Here is a 19173-nt window from a genome sequence, read left to right on the forward strand (position 1 = left end):
ATATTGAATTTAAAAATCATAATAACTAAATTAAAAACTTATTGTAAGGGAGCCATAGTACAGTGACAATGATAGTAGAATCTGTAAAGGTGAGGACCAATCAATAAAATATATTCAATTTGAAAATAGAAAAAATAGCCTGAAAAAAAACCATACACACACACAAAAAAGGCTCTTAGGGACCAGTGGGAAAATAAAAAAGATTTAATATTTGTATCTTTGGAGTTCAAGAAAGTAAACAGCAAGAATGTAGGGTTGAAAGGTATACAAAGTGGGGCGCCTGGGTGGTGCAGTCGGTTAAGCGTCCGACTTCAGCCAGGTCACGATCTCGCGGTCCGGGAGTTCGAGCCCCGCGTCAGGCTCTGGGCTGATGGCTCAGAGCCTGGAGCCTGTTTCCGATTCTGTGTCTCCCTCTCTCTGCCCCTCCCCCGTTCATGCTCTGTCTCTCTCTGTCCCAAAAATAAATAAATGTTGAAAAAAAAATTAAAAAAAAAAAAGAAAGGTATACAAAGTAATAATGGATGAAAATTTCCCAAATTTGGTGAAAGGTATAAACATATATTCCCAAAGCTAAGTATAATAAATGCAAAAAACTGCACCAAAACATATCATATCACAATTAAATTTTTGAAAACTAAAGACAAAATATTAAAAGCAGTTAAGGAGAAACAATGCATTACTATAAAAAAAGCAAATGAAAACGAATTTCTCATTAAAAATCATGGAGATTGGAAGAAAGTGGAAAAATGTTTTTCAAAAAATAATTTTCCACTGTGAATTATATGTTCAATGAACAAAATCCTTTATGATGGAAGGTAAAATCAAGATATTACAAATTAGGGAAATTAATAAATTCACCATTTATAGACCTACTATTAAAGAATAGTTAACTGAAGCTCTCCAAACAAATGAGAATGTAACAGAAGAAAGATTGGAACTTTAGAAAATAACGAAGAGAAGGAAATGGGTGAAAATATGCGAAACAGACTATAATTCTTGTGACTCTCTTCAATTGTTTTTGATGATCACAGCAAAAATTACAACATCCATCCTATCACTCATTATATGTAGAGAAAATTGAGATAATTATATTTAAAGTGGGGAAACTAAATGCACCTGTAATAAAGAGTCTGATTCATAAGATCTCTCAACAGCTTTTACAAAATGCCTTTATGACTGCCTTCTTTGAGAGGCAGGCAGGAGCCCTGCCTTTACAAACTGCTTTTGCAGGCAATACCTTAACCATGTCCAACTTTATCCAGAACATAGGATAACATTGATGGTATCCTTAAATGAGATTTATTTGATACATTTATTCAGTATATACAAATATTAGCAGGGAGCTCACACAAAGGGATGAATCCATACCCTAGACATAGTAGAAGCCTCACCAACTTGGTTCATATTGGACACTGTCAAGAAATGGCTACTTAACCTCTCTGCATCCACAATGTTAAGACAAACCTAATATCTTTTAAGTCTTTTCAGGAATATATTTTTCATTTGAAAAATTTACTTGAGCTCATTTAGGCCTTTACAAATCAGACCACATTGAATGGGAATCCCTACAATAAAAGTCTTTAGAATCTGTCCAAATTTTAATAACACTAACAATCCCATCAGGGTCCACCTGACAGTCCTTTATTATAGAGGCTTTTGAAACTTCCTCTTATACTTCCTAGAGTATCTGTACCCATGATGGCAATAAGTGCTCATGGAATTCTGGTGCAAGACCACTGCTCTCTTTTTTAAAAAAAAAATTCTTTTACAGTTTAATTATTTTTGAGATAGAGAGTGAACAGGGGAGGGGCAGAGAGAGAGAGAGAGAGAGAGAGACAGAATGCAAAGCAGGCTCCAGGCTCTGAGCTGTCAGCACAGAGCCCGACGCAGGGTTCGAATTCACAGACCATGAGATCGTGACCTGAGCTGAAGTCAGGCACCCCTATACACTGCTCTCTTTAACCCCATGTATCATACCATTTATGAGACAAATGCTGTGTGCATATTGGGCTCTGCCGGGAAAACAGGTTCTGACACACTCTGAACTTATGACTCTGTATACCAAATGGCTCCTTCTGTCCTGTGTCACGAATGATACACTCTGCAAGCTTTGCGTAGCCACCAATACCTACTTGCTAAAATAAAAATGGTATCTACAGAATAAAGTTAAGTATGAGCCCTGTGTTATACTCTCTCTATAGGAGTGGGTGGCCACCATTGTCTTCAGTACCTTACCAGATGTTGCACTAGAATAGGTCGTCCCTCTCCAGACTTCTTTGAAATCTCGAGAAGTCTTTGGGATCAAGTGGGTGAACAGCAAAAGAGGTAGTAGACACTAGATGATATGTATAAGATATGATGGAGCTTACTGAAGAGCTGCTATGTCCCTAATCAAGGACAAGGCCCAATAGTTAGGACAAATGGTCTACATTTAGGAAGTCCTCTTAACACTGGATGCCCTGAGAAACAATTAGTCCCACTGGCACTTTCTTAAAAGTTCTTGGGAAATGTCCACTGATCTTACCATCTGGGCCAGCCAATGACATAAACAACAATTTCTTATCAAAGATTTCTCCCTTTTGGATAATGAACCCTTGGAAACTCTTGTCTCATAGACACCCAAAATATAAGTCTAGGTCATGCATGTCTCTGCACATACTAAAGCCAAAATAAGAGACTCCACTAAGATACTACATGCCCCTTCAGGATTCCAGACATTGTTGGTCGTGCCCAACACACACATTTCACTTCACAAAATACATAAACCTGGCTCTTGAACAAGATATTCTGCATTTTCTACAGAAAATTCACCTTCCATATTTCCTTCCTTCTCTCCCTTCCCTCCTTCTTTCATATTATTTACCAGCCTTAGGATACGAATATGTGCCAAATGGCTTACTGACACAACTTCAAATAAAATATGGTACATTTTAGTCAGCCATCAAACATTAGGCCTGAATGTAGTAAAGAATCGGAATCTATTTTGACGTTTATTAACTAAGAGTGTTTAAGCCCCAACTCTCCCTCTCCTTCTGCTCCACATCTGGGGAAGGTGATGAAAGCCCAGGTACTACATTCTTTGGGAATTTCAAACCATGTAATCCTGGACCATAGATAGGAACCTTCAGTAAAAGCACAGTCAGCATCCTTTCCCTGTTTTCCCAAGTTATCAAGTAATCACTAAAAAACTATACAAAGTGATACACTAAAAAAGAAAATCTAAAGCAATACAGAATCCTAAAAAAAATAAAAGGATATTGAAGTAACCTGTATGAAGACAAGAAAAGAGGAACAGGGAAATGAGAAACAGAGGAAACACACAGAAAACAATAAAATACCAGATGTAAACTCTAACATATCAATGAGTGCTTTAAATGTAAATTATCTAAACACATCACCAATAAAACAGAAATGTACAGAATGGATTTTTTTTTTGTAAAAACCCAACTATATGCTTACTGCAAGAAATGTAACCCAAACACAATGACAGAGCTAATGTAAAAAGATGGTAAAATGTGTATCATGCTAACATCAATCAAAAAATAAGCAGGAATCATTTTATAAATATCATTTAAAGTAGGCTACACAGCAAGTATAATTACCAGAGACAAAGAAAAACATTACATTATGAAGATATGCTCATTTCACCAAATGATCCTAAATGTGTATGCACAAAGCAGAGACTCAAAACAAATGAATAATAATAATAATAAAATAAAATAATAATAATAAAAAATAAAAATAAAAATGGAAGTGAAAGAGGAAATAGACAAATCAACAACAATAGCTGGGGACTTTAGTACCCCATATTCAATTGCACTACTAGAAAGAAAATTAGCAATGATACAGGATAACTGAATAAAACCATCAACTGAAAGGTTTTAATGAACATTTTTGGAAATTTCACTCCCCCAAATTGAGAATACATGTTATTTGAATATTCACCATGATAAACTATATCATGGTTCATAATATATACATCAACACATTTATAAAAATTTAAATCGTATGGTCTGCATTCTCTGACTATAATGAAACCAAACTAGAAATCAGTAATAGAAAGAAAACAAGAAGATATAAGAAAACGGGATAAATAACACAACAATTCTAAACACCTGGGATTTAAATAGCATGCTTCTAAATAACCCATAAATCAAAGAATAAGTCCATATATATATATGGACTTATATATATATGGATTTAAATAGCATGCTTCTAAATAACCCATAAATCAAAGAATAAGTCCATATATATATATGACTTATTCTTTGATTTATGGGTTATTTAGAAGCATGCTATTTAAATATTTATATTAAATATTAAATATTTTTTATGTATTTATTTATATTTATATTAAATATTAAATACTTATATTAAATATATAATATATTTAAAGTAAAATATATATATAATACATATACATATAAATACATATAAAATATATGTAAAGTAAAATTTTGTCTATCAAAATTTGTGGATGCCACTAAAGCAGTACTAAGAAAAAAATTTATGGCACTAAGTGGTTATATTAGAAAATAAGAAAAGTCTCTTATTGATAATCTACATTCCTATGACATAAAATTAGAAAACAAGAGCAAAATGAACCCTAAGTAAGCAAGAGGAAGGATAATTATAATACAAATTAGAGCAGAAATCAATGAAATTGAAAATAGGAAAACAGGGCGCCTGGGTGGCGCAGTCGGTTAAGCGTCCGACTTCAGCCAGGTCACGATCTCGCGGTCCGGGAGTTCGAGCCCCGCGTCAGGCTCTGGGCTGATGGCTCAGAGCCTGGAGCCTGTTTCCGATTCTGTGTCTCCCTCTCTCTCTGCCCCTCCCCCGTTCATGCTCTGTCTCTCTCTGTCCCAAAAATAAATAAACGTTGAAAAAAAAAATAAAAAAATAAATAAAAAAAAAGAAAATAGGAAAACAGTAAATAAAAATCGGTACAATCAAAAGTTAGTTGTTAGAAAAAAATCAATAAAAATTATATACCTCTATCCAGACTGTTAAGATAAAAAGAGATAACACAAATCACCAATATGAGGAATGAAACAGATTTCACAACCATTAAAAAAATTACAAGGGAACACTATAATTACATACCCACAAATTTGACAACTTTGTAAAATATCACGAACTACTGAATCTTAACCAATATGATATAAACAATGCAGTTTATCATATTAACAAGATGAAGAAGAAAAACTAATATATCAATTGTTACAAAAAAAGCTTTTTATAAAATTTAACATTTTCATTTCATGAAAAAATTAAAACTATTTTCAGCAAGCTAGAGAGAGGAACTACCTCAATTTGACATAAACCATCTATAAAAACCCTAGAGTTAATATCAAATTAATGGTGAAAAAAACTAATTTCCCAAAGATCAGCAATAAGGCAATGAAGTCTATTCTTACCATTCTACTTAATATGATACTAGAAGTTCTAACCACTGCACTAAGGCAAGAAAAAGAAACAAACACCCATATAGATTAAAAAGAAAGAAACAATGTTCCCTATTTGCCAATGAAATGATGTCTACATAGAATATCTGAGGAATCTACAACAAAATTACAAAAAATGATAAATGAATTCAAGAAGTTCACAAATACAAATACAATCAATGCAATAAAACCCCCAAAATTTCAGATGCTGACTAAATGAACATGTGGAAATCAATGGTAAAAACACAACATCACTTAAACTTGCTACTAAGAAAAAGACATAGTGGGACAGGTGGGTGGCTTAGTCAGTTGAGTGTGCAACTTTGGTTCAGGTCATGATCTCACAGTTCATGAGTTTGAGCCCTACTTCGGGCTCCGTGCTGATAGCTCAAAGCCTGGAGTCTGCTTCAGATTCTGTGTCTCCCTCTCTCTCTGCCATTTACCTGCTTGTGCTCAGTCTCTCTCTTTCAAAAATAAATACACATTTTAAAAAAAAAAGAAAGAAAAAGATATAGTTATAAAGTTAACAAAACATGTACAGTATCTACATGCTGAAAAATATAAAATATTAATGATGGAAATCAAAGAAGATATAAATAAATAGGTAGACATACTGTGCTTATAGATTGGAAAACTAAATATACTAAAGGTACAAATTCTCAAATTGATATAAAAGGTGTATGTAATTTCTATTAACATCTGAGCAAACATTTTGTAGACAAACTTTTTCCAATATGCACTTAGAAATGCATAAGTCCTAGGATAGGTAAAACAGTCTTCAAAAAGAAGAATAAAGTAGGAGGAATCATTCTATCTGATGCTAACTCTTAACTGTGTAACTAAATTAATCAAGTTAGTTTGTAACTGGTAGAAGCTAGTTTGTTGCTGTGTATCTCTGGATAGACAGAGATTAATGGTAGAGCACATATAACCCAGAAATAGGCCCACACAAGTATTTAACAACTGATATTTGACAAGTTGCAAAAGCAATTCAGTGAAATACCGGGAGCCTTTTCAGCAAATGATTTTGTTACCATTAGGTATCCATAGATGAAAAGCAAAAACAAAAACAAAAAACAAGAGCAAAAGCAAAAAAGTGACCTTGAACTAAATCTCCATATTACATAAAAATTAACTCAAAATCGACCATAGACTTAAAAATAAAACGAAAAAATGTAAATATTTTAGAAAAAATATGAGAGTGGGTGCCTGGGTGGCTCAGTTAGTTAAGCGTCCGACTTCAGCTCAGGTCACGATCTCACGGTCTGTGAGTTCGAGCCCCGCATTGGGCTCTGGGCTGATGGCTCAGAGCCTGGAGCCTGCTTCCGATTCTGTGTCTCCCTCTCTCTCTGCCCCTCCCCCATTCATGCTCTGTCTCTCTCTGTCTCAAAAAGAAATAAAACGTTAAAAAAAAATTAAAAAAAAAAGAAAAAATATGAGAGAAAAATTTCAAGATATGTAGCTAGGCAGAGTTCTTAGACTTTATACAGAAAGCATAAAAGAGAATGTTGATAAATTGGGCTTTGTCAGAATTAAAAACTTGCTTTGCAAAAGACCCTACTAAGAGCATGATAAGACAAGTTAAAGACTGGGAGAAAATATTTTCAAATCTCACAAACTTTTCATTTCAGAGTGGAGCATATTCAGATGGCAAATAACACAGGAAATAATGTTCAACTTCATTCTCCATTTGGCAAATGCAAATGAAAGCCACAACAAGATATATCTCTACACACCTACCACAAAGACTAAAGTAAAAGATAGTGACAACACCAAATGTTGGTAACATTTCAGAGAAACTGGGTCACTCAGATATTGCTAGTGGAATGTCAAGTCATATAGCTACTTTTTTATATATAAAACTAAACATATAATTACCATATGATCAGCAATTTCACTCTTCACATTTATCCCAAGGAATTAAAACTTATTTTTACACAAAAACCTGAACATGAATGTTCATAGTAGCTTTATTTGCAGTAGCCAAAAAGTGGAAACAATCCAGAAGTCCTACAATGGGAACAGGAATGACCACTCCTCTCAACTGGGAGATTCCAAACTTAAAAATTTCACTGAAAATAACACATAGTTACAATAGGTCTAAAAATAAAGGAATGATGAAAAATTGGCCTTTTCAAGGGAATTAAGGCTTGGAATAACTAAACAATGTAATTTTCTTTTCATAAAATAAACAAAGACAGTAAATCCTGTCTTTAATTGTCAATAACTTTGCTGAGATCTGCACACTACAAAAAGAAAAAGTGTTCACTTTCGTTTTAAGATTACATCAGTAAGGTATACTAAACTTTGATTTCTCTGCTAGAAAATTCTCAATGAGATTACAGCAGACATGAATGCTCAGAGTGCAAATTCTCTTCTAAGTCTAAAAGGAGGATCACAATGGGCCAGTGTTGATGAGTAAAAATCTTGTGCCTTTCCACAATGGAAATTGTTGATTGAAGCATTCTTACCCCCAACTTGCCCCATCAGTATTCACTCATATTCATTTATTTATCCATTTGCATATTATGTATTTATGACAAATTAGTGAAAAACACAGAAAAAGCCCTACAGTCATGGAGCCTATGCCCCAGTGTAGGGGACAGACAGGATGTTAAATAAATGAGTATAGTATATAGAATGATAGAAGGTTATACATGTCATGGAGAAAAAATAAAACAAGGAAACGGAATAGAGAGTGTGATGAGGAGGAAAAGTTTGTCTTTTAAATAGATGTTGAGGGAAGACCTCATCTTTTCTAGAAAGTGTCATTTGAAAACAGGACTGTACTGCATTGAAGATAGGCTCTGTGACTTTGCGGGAAGTATTATATTTGACTTACCAAAGGCTGTGACAGGAAAGGGAGGCCTTCTTTCAGTCTGCTAAGTATTGGAAACTGTCACACAGCCAGCTGGGGCAACCAGTGCAAGCCAAGATCAGGAGTCCAACTGGAAGGACCTTGAAGACAGTGAATGTCTGGCAGGCACAGACCCAAACCCAGGAGGTTAGAAAGCACAGATATTGTAACTCCAGAGAGAGATGACGTGCTTTAAGTCTAATGACTTCGTGGCAACAGGAAAGGAGCAAACAGGGCGTAAAATCCAAGTGCACAGTCTGAGGTCATCTGCAAGATTTCCAAATAGAGTGGGAAGAAATACAAAACAAAGACCAAATTGAGCAATTTAAGTGCCAGGGATTCAAACTAAGTTGAAAGTGTGTGGTAAGAGGTCAAGTAAAAAAAAGTAGGCATATGTTAGCACACAGTGACAGAGGAAGCAAGTTTCTAAAAATTCAGGCAGGTCCACCAGAAAAGCACAATAGGGTCCTGACAAAGATCTGAGATAGAGATCAGCTGCCCCACCCCTTATATTCAATATGGTAATTGTCCTCTGTGTGTGTGTGTGTGTGTGTGTGCCTGTGTGTGTTGGGGTGGATTAGAGAAAAACACAACCAAATGCTTAGCTTCATGAGAGAATTATAGATGCTTCTTTTTGCAGTGAAATTGACTTGCCATTGTGAGTTAGGAAATAGGAGTGCATTATACCTTTGATTTATTGCTGTTATTTTATGTATGTCAATTTCTTATTTTTGTATATGTTTAAAAGTGTTTTATATCATTCTTTAATCACAAGTGTCATTTAAGGTATATAGAGAGTAAAGGGGTGCCTGGATGCCTAGGTCAGTTGAGTGTCCAACTTCAGCTCAGGTTGTGATCTCATAGTTTGGGAGTTCGAGCCCCGTGTGGGGCTTCCTGCTGTCAGTGCGGAGCCGACTTCAGATCCTCTGTCTCCCTCTCTCTCTGCTCCTCCACCACTTATGCTGTCTCTCTCAAAAATAAACATAAAAAAGATATAGAGAGAGTAAAATATACAGATTTCCATATACTTACTACCACTATATTCAAACCTAGTATTTCACAGTAAATATTATATGGAAACCTAGTCCCAAGGAATATAAAGAAATATTATATAAAAACGAGTCTAGCAGTAAAATACACCTGGGAAATATTGAGTTAAATAAGTAATTTGTTGGCTTTTAACTATAGGAACTATAAGATAAATATGTATAATTTAAATGTGTATTTTTATTAATATAATTTCATTAACAATAGTGTTACGGCTTAGAGCAGTTTTAGGTTTACAACAAAATTAAGTATAAAAAACAGAATTCTCCACATATAAACAGTATCCTGTATGGTCAACATAACACACTAGAATGCTACATTTATTACAAACAATGAGCCTATATTGGCATATCATCGCACAAAGTCCATATTACAGTAAAGTTAATTCTGGGTGTTGCACATTCTATGGGTTTTTGACAAATATATAATGGTACATATATCTATCATTATAGTATCCCACAGATTAGTTTCAATGCCCAGAAAACTGTCTGTGCTCCATCTATTCCTTCCTGGCCCCCACCTCTGGCAATCACTGATCTTTTTACCATATTTATAGTTTTGCCTTTTCTAGAATGTCATATAGTTGGAATCACACAGCGTGTGGCTCCTTTCCCTCAACGATATGTGTTTAAGTTTCCTGCATGTCTGTAGATAGTATAATTGTTTGTTTTTAGCACTGAATTATATTTCATTGTCTGGATGTACCACAGTTTATTCATTCATTCACCTATGGCAGGTGAAGGACATTTTGGTTGCTTCCAAGTCTTGGCAATTATGAATAAAGCTGTTATGAATACTCATGTGTAGGTTTTGTCTTGTAAAATAGTTTATGATCAGGGCTAGCTTTGTTAAAAAGAACAAAATCTTCCAATTTCAAAATAGTTATTCTTCTCTCTCTGCCTCTCAGAAGTCTGAAGGCATTTTTCTCTGATCACCAATGTGAGAATGTGATATTAGAATAATGCTGGATGTAGAATGAGTTAGAAAGCATCCCCTCTGCTTCTGTCTTCTGGAAGAGCTTGTAGAGAATTAATAAAATTTCTTTCCTAAATGTTGGGTAGAATTCACCAGTGAACCCATCTAAGACTGGGGCTTTCTTTTTTAGAAGCTTATTTTACTAATTATTGATTTAATTTCCTCAATAGGTTCATTCAGATAGTCTATTTCTTAGTGTTTAAGTTTTGACAGATTGTGTCTTTCAAGCAATTGGTCCATTTCATTTAGGTTATCACATTTGTGGGCACACGGTTGTTGACCATATTCTTTTTTTTAATAAATGTCCATGAGATATGTAGCGAGATCCTCCCTTTCACTTCTGATATTGGTAATTTGAGTCTTAATTCTTTTTTTTTTTTAGCTTGACTTGAGTCTTATCAATTTTATTAATCTGTTCATAAAACTAGCTTTTAGTTTCATTGATTTTTTTCTAGTGATATCTTGATTTCTTGCTTTCAATTTCATTGAGTTTTGCTCTAATTTTCTTTCTTCCTTTATTTTTTTTCTTCTTTTGGATTTAATTTGCTTGCTTTTTTCTAGTTCCCTAAGGGAGAATCTTAGATTATTGATTGAAATCTTTCCTTTTTTCTAATATATGCATTTAATCCTATAAATTTACCTCTAAGCATCACTTTGATATTATGTTAATTCAGTTCCCATAATATATGATAATTTTGAAATAATCTTCCTCTGCAATTTCAAAAATTAATATCCCTAATAATTATGGCTCAGCACATGTCAAACAAATCCCTTATAATTGAAATTGGCAATCTATACTACATTTTCCATGCTGTAAGTTACTGTGGCAAAACAAATGGGTTTCAGTAAGACTAGATCTCATGTCCATCATCAATCTTATGCCACATTATCATAAGCTATAATAACACATAATTTATAAGCTAAAAACCATGGAAAGTAACAACTTATCCAAAAGTCTCTTCAGTTGCTTAGATTTAGATCACTTCCTAAATCTGGAAGGAGTAAGCACTATTTTTCCTTCTTTGAGGATTAGGCACTTTCAGTAACACATGAGGATGCATTTTATGTCCAAATACAATGGTATTTATAAAGGTATTTTAAAGTGAGGCTGAAAGCTGCATTACATATCCAATATAGGTGCTACCATAAAAACAAACAAAACACAATATAAAGCAAAAACCAACAAAAGCAAATAGCTCCCAGAGCTGTTAAGCTTTCCTAGATTTCCTTTAACTGCAATGTATATTTTGCAAAAATATATATTTTTGAAGTTTTATGGAAGAAGACAGAACTGGTAGCCGGATTTTACTTTCCTTTCCCTTATATCTGTTACCTTAAATCTCAGTAGAGTTACCTCTCTCCTAAGACTTGCCTCAGAATCAAATCCAGAGCCCCACTGTCTGTTTTGACACCAGTATTAAGGTTCCAATTTTTTTTGTATTTAAAGGAACACCAGGAATGGGGTGACTGGGTGGCTCAGTTCACTAAGTGTTAGGCTTTGGTTTTGACTCAGGTCATAATCTCACAGTTCATGGGTTTGAGACCTGCATCAGGCTCCATGCTGGCAGTTTGAAGCCTGCTTGGAACTCTGTCTCTCCCTCTCTTTCTGCCTCTCTCCTTCTCTCTCTCTCTCTCTCCTTCTCTCTCCTTCTCTCAAAATAAATAAATAAGCTTAAAACCAAAAGTAACACCAGACATAGAAAATGCATCCTGTATTATTTTGGACTATTTATTCACAGAGATAGAAAATATATTTATAACATATTAAGTGAGTATAAAAATGATTTGAGGTTCACATTTAATAGCCTGAACTCTAAAACTGTAAACCTTGCCTCATATGGTCAAACCAGTACATAGTTTATATCATTATCTTCTATAATTTCATTTTCTACATTATATTATTTTTGTTTGATGCGACTGAGTAGACGTTTCCTCAGAGTCTACATTTCATTTTACTTTTTCAATGATGATCAAATTTAAGGTAGGTTTATTAAAAATAAAAGCAGAGGTCACCAATGACTTCTACATTTTAGTCTAATGGGTTTTTTGGTTCTTATTTACCTTACTTGATTCATCAACCATTAATAATATGAACTTATCGAATTTCTTTTCCTCACTGGATTTCAGGACATAATGTTCTCCTTATTTTGGCTTTACATTTATGGATCTCCTTCTATACCTTTCTTGCTGTCTCAAGCTTTTCTGGACCCTTAATGTTGGAAGTTCTATAAGGCTCCTATCTTTTAATGTTTATTTATTTTGAGAGAGAGAGAGAGAAAGAACAAGTGGAGAAGGGACAGAGAGAGAGGGAGAGAGAATCCCAGGTGGGGCCTGATCTTAGGAATTATGAGACCACCAACTGAGCCTAAATTAAGAGTTTGACACCCAACTGACTGAGACACACATTTGCCCCTATAAGGCTCTCTTAATATTTATCTTTACATATGTGATTTTACTCACGTTAATAGTTTGTTGTATAGTCATAGGTGACAAATATGTATCCCTTCACCAGACTTTAGTGTAAACTTCAAATATATAAAACAACTATTTCTTTGTAATTTCTGCTTTCATGTTTCTAAAATATCTCCAGATATAAAAAAAGCAACACTAATCTTGGGATAGTTACCCCAACACCAATACCAACCCAGTATCTTTATTCTCAGGTAATGATGGAGTCAATCATGAAGTTTCACAGATCCTTGATGTCTCCTTCTCCCTTCTTCCCCATACTGGTGAAAATTCCTACTTATTTTACCACTTAAGTTTTTCTCAAATTTCTATACTTCTCTAAATTAGTGTTGACACTACCCAAATCCATTGTCAACATCTGATCTGTATCACCTCATTGGTTCCAAGTGGTTTCCCTATATTGAAAGTTGCTCCTGACAAACCTATTCTAGCAGCAAATGATCATACTTTCTTGCTTATAGCATATCACTGGTTTCACATTGCTTTTAACATAAAGACTGATAATTCTTTAACCTGATCTACAAAACTTTGCATGAGGGGCACCTGGGTGGCTTAGTCAGTTAACATCTGACCCTTGATTTCGGCTCATGTCATGATTTGTGCTGAGCATAGGGATTGCTTGGGATTCTCTCGCTCTCCTCCTCTCTCTCTCTGCCACACCCCTGCTCATTCTCTTCCTCTCCCTCTCTCTCTCTCTCTCTCTCTCTCTCTCTCTCTCTCCCCCCTAAAATAAATAAATACACATTTATTTATTTTACCAAAAAAAATTTCATGGATCAAAAAGCCTCAAAGAAATCTTGAGAAAGAAGAATAAAGCTGGAGGTATTACAATTCCAGGTTTCAACATATACTACAAAGCTGTGGTAATCAAAAGGTTATGGTAGTGGCACACACACACACACACACACACACACACTCAAAACAGTATCTGGATCACTTGAACAGAATAGAAAGCCCAGAAATAAATCCATGCTTATATGGTCAATTAATCTATGACAAAGGATACAAAAATATATAGTAAAGACAATCTCTTCAATAAATTGTGCTGGGAAAACTGGACATCTACATACAAAAGGTGAAACTGGACCACTTTCTTATACCATACCCAACATTAGACTCAAAATGGATGAAAGAACTAAATGTGAAACCTGAAACTATACAAGAGAACATAGGCAGTAGTTTCTTTGGCATAGAACTCACTTAGCAACATTTTCCTAGAGATCTCTCCCAAGTCAGAGGAAACAAAAACAAGAATAAACTATTTAAACCACATAAAAACAAAAAGCTTTTTTTGTTTTTTTCACAGCAAAGGGAATCATCAAAATAATAAAAAGGCAATTTACAGAATGAGAGATTTGCAAATGATATATCCAATGAAGATTTAATATCCAAAGTATATAAAGAACTTATGCAACTTAACACACACAGAGACATACACACCAATCCAATTATAAATCAGCAAGGGGCCTGAATAGAAATTTTCCAAAGAAGACATAGAGACTGCCATCACACGAATGGAAAGATGATTGACATCACTCATCATCAGGGAAATGCAGATCAAACCACAATGAGATATCACCTTCCACCTATCAGAATGGCCAGAATCCAAAAGACAAGAAATAACAAGTGTTGGTGAAAATGTGGAGAAAAAGGAGGGTGGAGTGTTGGAGACAATTGGTGGAGAGTGGGAGATACTGGCTTCCAGTTATGGGATGAATAAATCATGGAAATAAAAGGTACAGCATAAGGAATATAGTCAGTGGTATTGTAATAGTGTTGTTGCTGACAGATGGTAGCTTATGGTGAGCATAGCACAGTAGCATAGTGCAAAGTTGTTGAATCACTATGTTATACACCTAAAACTAATGTAACATTGTGTATCAAGTATACTCAACACAAAAGCAAAAACAAAAATGAAAATCTTGCACCATTTGGCCACTACCCAACTTTTTAACATCCTTCAAAATCACTCCCTTGCTCCCTATGTCCTGTAACAATGGGTTTCTTTGATTTGTCAAACATGCTATGATTCTACTTACAACATAAGCTTAAAAAATACAGTAAAACCTTGTTTTGAAAGCAGAATTCATTCAGAAAACATGCTTGTAATCCAAAGCACTTGTATATCAAAGTGAATTTCCTCATAAGAAATAATGGAAACTCAGATGATTCGTTCCACAACCCAAAAATATTCATATAAAAATGTTTACAATACTGTAATATAATGCAAAATAATAAAGAAAATACAAAATATAAAGAAAAATAAATTAACCTGCATTTACCTTTGAAAACCTTCGTCGCTGGTTTGAGGGAGACAAGAGAAAGGAGATTATTGTGTAGGATGACTTTCGTTATCACTAATAGCCTCACTGCTCTCTATTGGCTCAATGGAATCTTTTTCTTCTCATGCAACTTTAACAAGAAGTCTATCCAATGACCTAGAATGAAGCAAAGCATTCCTAAGCTTACTCTTGTATGGGAAAAGCAAAGGACTGGCCGTTGGCACTTTTAAGTGACAAAAAATACACTAGTGTCAGTTGTGGGCACTTCCCAACGTTCTGAAAAATCACTGAATTCTGCCCAACACCATGGCCTGATACCAAGCATCTGAGCATGGGAGACGATCACCCACAATCTCACAGTGAGTGAGAGAGAGAGAGAGGGAGAGAGAGAATCTATTGCTCAATTGTGATCATGTGATTTTCAGCGTCATGTACTACTCATATTACAAGATATCATTCGTTTATCAAGTTAAATTTATCAGAAATGTTTGTCCATCTTAAGAAACACTCCCAGAAAAAGTTACTCACAATCCAAGGTTTTACTGTACTTGAATATGGATGACAAGGGAAGTGGATAATAAAACAGGAGTGATGTTACTGCAAAGGTGCTTGGGAATTGGTAAAAGGTTAACAGCATGGATTGTCAGTTCTAATTTGGAAGGAAGATGACAATCTGTAGTGGAACCTGGGAAGTATGCTAGTGTAGAGTATTATACTAGGTTTTGATGTACACAGAGATACCCAGGGACAAACAAAAGCTATCAAGCTACGTTTGCAAAGGGAGACTCCTGTAGATACAGATCTGGCTTCCCTGAATATCCCATAATTGCCTAGAAAGGATGAGTGTGAGGTGACTAATACATCCATCATAAGGAGATGAATATTTGGCATACAAATCAAACAAATCCCGAAATATTCCCATTAGCTTTTGTAAATAATATGGAACAGAGGCCAAGTAAGCTAGATTTAAGTATTTGGTAATAAAAGACTTATATTCTATGAAGTATTCATTGGAAATGTCTGTAGCAAAAATCAACTTCCTTGAGAAATCAGTTGTATCACAGGAAGGTGTGTGTATATTTTGCAGGTTTGTAGATAAATGAGAAAGAAAAAGACTGGTTTTAATTTAAGTACTAGAAAATTCCTGTAAAGAAGGAAATGGCTGAAAGAGAAAAGTTCATCATCTCTAAAGAAAAAATAAAAAATAACTCACTGCGATTTGAAAACAGTCATGGAAGGTGACGTGTTGCTCTCCATTCTCTTTCTGTTAATCCTGTGTGAAAAGAAATATGGAGAAAGAAGACTTTAGAGCAGAGAAACAAAGAAGATGCAGTAATTTTATTTCCACCGATAATGTTTTCCCACAAGTGGTTTTAGTGGAAGACAAGGTACAAGAGCAAAGGACGATTCTATGTCAGCAAAACACAAATAATTTTCAATAGCAGATTTATAATTCCACGAAAAAAGTTTCACTTTTTCTACTAAAACGAAGACAATAGTTTTCATTTGAAATTAAATGAGAAGGAATTCAGTCAGCATTTACATAACAATTTAAATAGAGATCAAAGAGAATTATAACTATGTGTATGGATATGTTTTCTTTAAATATTATTTCCTTGGGCTTTCAAAACTATTGTGTTATTTATTACTATGCTTACCTTTCAGAAATGTGTTTTATTTAAGAGGAAAGAGTTTTAAAATAGTGGATTTTCAAGGACAACTTCTCCATTATTAGGGTTTCTAGTCACCTTGAAGAGACTTCAAAATTAAAAGAAAACAATGGCCAAATTAGACCTTTGAAATTGTTAAGATCATGTATTCCACATAACAATAATTTTGATGTTTATCTTATCGATAATGAACTATTAAAGATCCATTTTGCTAAATCCCACAAAAAATGATGAGTATTAAGTACCAGCCCTCAATATGGGTAAACTTAAAGTGTATCAAATGCAGGATTTATGGTATATCTGGGCTTCTTTAAGGCATTTATTAGAGTATTTAAAATAACATTGTAGATGGGAAGAATGGAGACTAGAATGCATTTCAAAATGTTTCATAGCCTCAAGTAGTGGAACAAGTGTCCCAAGATAAAAGTGAAATTTGGGTTAAAAAAACCTAAAATTTTCTTAAGATTGGAGGGAATGATAGATACATCAACAGGTGTTGATTTAATAAAGACACAGGGATTTTAGTTTATAATAAACTCTATATGAATAAGCTGCATGATATAATGGTATAATTATAATTTAGAGAATAAGGAAGATGCAATTCTTGTCCTACTCCTCATTTGTCAGAACACATTCAAATACTATATTCTGTTCTAGGCACCACACCTCAAAAGGGAGAGAAACACACTTGAGAATATTCCAGAGTGAGGAACCCAGATAGTTTGCAGTTTGGACAAAACTGTAACACAGGAAACCATAGTTAAAATGGTTAAGTTAACCATAGTTAAGAACTATAAGGTGGTGGCTTTGGGCTAATTTATTTTCAAGTATACTTTAACAGAATCTTGTAAAGAAGTAATTGCATTTTCTGGGAAATATCGTTAAATACATGTTTGTGCTTTGTTTCTGTCTGTGTGTTTGTGTGTAGAGGTACATATTTTGTTTCTTGTTTGAACTGACTTTTTAAAATTAACATCTTGCTTGTTTTACTTTATAAGCCACAATGATAACGCATTGTATTTAAGATACTGAATTTACTTAAAATGATTAATTATGTAACTAATTGAAAACTATAACTTTCCTACTTAAAAACTGCTTACAAACCATGAATAGCTACTCAAAAACATAGTGAAGCAATCTGAACAGAGCCTTTCTTTAAATTTTTATCATTTATTAAATCCCCCAAATTTGCCTTGCTCACCATAATATATTGCATTATTTCTAGAAACTTGTATTATTATTTTCAAAATATTTAACTTCAGTGTATAAGTAGACGGCATGCTACAAATATGATGGACCATTATAACCAACAGATTCTATTATACTGAAATCAGAAAGATTGGCTCAAACTGTTGACTAGAAGACTAATGGCTATAGTTGCAAGAATAATTGAAATTAACTTTTATTCAAATATAAAATTCTTATAGTGATGATATATATGATCTATATATCATGATCTATATATAGATCATATATGATCTATATATATGATCTATATATAGATGATGATATATAGTGAATTATAGTGATAATATATTACCCTTTTATGGCTTTTAAAGGAAAGTATTTAGTGTATATCAGACATTTAGCAATTCAGCATGAAAAAAAATAAACAATTCCTGCTTTCTACCCTTCAGTGCCCAACCATTCTCTGTAAGAATAATTTTTGTTTCTTTGTTTCACATTTTTATTTCAATTCCAGTTCATTAGCAATAAAGTATAATGTTAGTTTCAGGTGTAGAATTTACTGATTCATCAATTACATATAGTTCATAGTACTCATCACCACAAATGCCCTCCTTAGTACCCATTAATCATTTAACCCATTCCCCCCACCCATCTCCCCTCCAGCAGCCCCCAGTTTGTTTTCTACAGTTAAGAGTCTGCTTTATGATTTGCCTCTCTCTTTTCCCCCTATTTTCATTTGTTTTGTTTCTTAAATTCCACATATTAATGAAATCATGTGATATTTGTTTTTCTCTGAGCTATTTCACTTAGGATAATACTCTCTAGCTCCATCAATGTTGTTGCAAATGACAAGATTTCATTCTTTTTGATGGCTGAGTAATATTCCATTATATATATCACATACTTCCTCTTCTATATCCATTTATCAGTCAATGAACATTTGGGATCCTTCCATAATTTGGCTGTTGTTAATAATGCTGCTGTAAACATCAGGGTGTTTATATCTCTTTGAATCAGTATTTTTGTATCCTTTGAATAAATACCTAGTAGTGCTATTACTGGATCACAGAGTAGTTCTATTTTTAACTTTTTAAGGAACCTCCATACTGAGGTTTCCAGAGTGGCTGCACCAGTCTGCATTCCCACCAACAGGGTAAGACCGTTCCCCTATCCCCGCATCCTTGTCAATGCCTGATGTTTCCTGTGTTGTTAGTTTTAGCCATTCTGACAGATATGAGGTG

Source organism: Lynx canadensis, chromosome B1 (assembly GCF_007474595.2).
Source record: "Lynx canadensis isolate LIC74 chromosome B1, mLynCan4.pri.v2, whole genome shotgun sequence".
Classification (NCBI taxonomy): Eukaryota; Metazoa; Chordata; class Mammalia; order Carnivora; family Felidae; genus Lynx; species Lynx canadensis.